Here is a 2,463-nt window from a genome sequence, read left to right on the forward strand (position 1 = left end):
GTGGTCACACCAGATACTGACTGGTTTTCGGACCCCCCCGGACCCGCCAATACAGTAGAACTGCACACCTGTGCAATAATCATGCTGTCTAATCAGCATCTTGATATGCCACACCTGTGAGGTGGATGGATTATCTCGGCAAAGGAGAAGTGCTCACTAACACAGATTTGTGAACAATATTTGAGAGAAATAGGCCTTTTGTGTACATAGAAAAAGTCTTACACCTTCGAGTTCAGCTCATGAAAATGGGGGCTAATACAAAAGTGTTGCGTTTATCATTTTGTTTAGTGTATGTATATGTCTATATATATATATATATATATATATATAGTTGTGATAAAAATTTTACATACACTTTGCATTATCTACAAAATGTTAATTATTTTACCAAATAAGAAGGATCATACAAAGTACATGTTATTTTTTATTTAGTACTGACCTGAATAAGATATGATCACATAAAAGATGTTTACAAATAGAGCACAAGAGAAAATAATAGTTGAATTTATAAAAATAACTCTGTTCAAAAGTTTACATTCGCTTGATTCTTAATACTGTGTTGTTACCTGAATGATCCACAGCTCTTTTTTGCTTTGTTTTGATTTTATTATTATAAACTTTTTTTGTGATAGTTGTTCATGAGTCCCTTGTTTGTCCTGAACAGTTAAACTGCCTGCTGTTCTTCAGAAAAATCCTTCAGGTCCCACAAATTATTTGGTTTTCCAGCATCTTTTCTGTAGTTGAACACTTTCCAACAATGACTGTAGACACTGAAGACAACTGAGGGACTCATCCACAACTATTACAGAAGGTTCAAATGCTCACTGATGCTTCAGAAGGAACCACGATGCATTAAGAACCATTTATTTATATAAAATATAAATACATTTAGGAGACAAATTGTCCAGCGAGATATATAACTCATGTATGTGTGTATATATATATATATATATATAGATAGATAGATAGATAGATAGATAGATATTCATTTTTATCAGTATATATAATTTATAAATATTTTACCCTAAAGTCTTCAACCACAGACATATTATGAAATGACTAGCCTTATGTAAAAAGTATCTACTTTAATTTGACACGTCTGGGACAATATGATCTCATATTGTCAGGAATAGGCTGGATTTAGGTACGGTTACAGCAGAGGCTTTATTGAACAGAGATAGAGCACAACGGGCAATGAGTACCTCCGTGGACAGTTTGTGTGGATGTGGAATCCCCTCACACACAGATGGGTGGATAGCAGTGGCTGGAACAAGCTGCAACGGCGGCAGTCAACAAGTCAAGCACACCACAACACAGAGACAGCAAAGAACAGGTGATCAGACCCAAGACCCGACAGTAACCCCCCTCCCAGGAGCACCACCAGGTGCCCCAGGAGTAGGCCCACCTTGTCGCCGACGGAAGTCCTCGATCAACGAACGGTCCCGCACACATAGGTTGGAGGAGAGGACCGGCAACTAGCGGCTGCTGCCTTGGTTCGTCCCGAGGTTTAGACCAAAACCCTCCTGACTTTCTCCCAGGTGCGGCGGCAGTGCTGAACGAAAGCCAGGGCGGACGGAACCGTAGCGTCGGGTTCCTGTGATGGAAACAGAGGCGGTTTATAACCCACAGAGCACTCAAAAGGGGACATACCTGAAGCCGCCACTGGAAGGGAGTTACGAGCGTATTCTATCCAGGAGAGCTGTTGGCACCAGGAACTCGGATTGTTGGATGTCAGACAGCAGAGCATTCTTTCGAGATCCTGGTTGGCCCGCTCGCATTGCCCATTGGTCTGAGGATGGAAACCGGAAGACAGACTCGCAGAGGCCCTGATCTGTCTACAAAACTCCTTCCAAAACCGGGAGGTGAACTGAGGACCCCTATCTGAAACCACGTCAACCGGCAATCCATGGAGATGGAAGACGTGATCCACCATCAGTTGGGCGGTCTCCCGGGCGGAGTGCAATTTGGGCAGGGGAATGAAATGAACCACCTTAGAAAAGCGATCCACCACAGTGAGAACCACAGTGTTACCCTTCGATGGGGGAAGCCCAGAGACAAAATCAAGGGCGATGTGTGACCATGGACGGGAAGGGACAGGAAGAGGATGAAGCAGACCATCAGGAGGACGATTCACTGGCTTACATTGGGCGCATGTGGGGCAGGCCAACACAAACTGTCTGACATCTGCGGCCAGTGTGGGCCACCAGAAGCGTTGACGGATGGCAAACAACGTTCTCCGAATCCCTGGATGGCAGACCAGCCTGGACGCGTAACCCCACTGAAGGACTTCAAGGCGCAGCACAGCCGGCAACGGCAACCTGCCCGCCGGGCACCTCCCTGGCACTTGCACCCCTCGACCGGCCTCCTCTACTCGCCGCTCGATACCCCAAGAAAGAGCCCCGACCACCACCCCTTCAGGAAGGATGGCTTCCCCCGAAAGAGTGTGGGCCACCAGAAGCATTG

The sequence above is a fragment of the Sinocyclocheilus grahami genome, unplaced genomic scaffold (assembly GCF_001515645.1).
Source record: "Sinocyclocheilus grahami isolate Dianchi unplaced genomic scaffold, SAMN03320097.WGS_v1.1 scaffold293.1, whole genome shotgun sequence".
NCBI classification, from domain to species: Eukaryota; Metazoa; Chordata; class Actinopteri; order Cypriniformes; family Cyprinidae; genus Sinocyclocheilus; species Sinocyclocheilus grahami.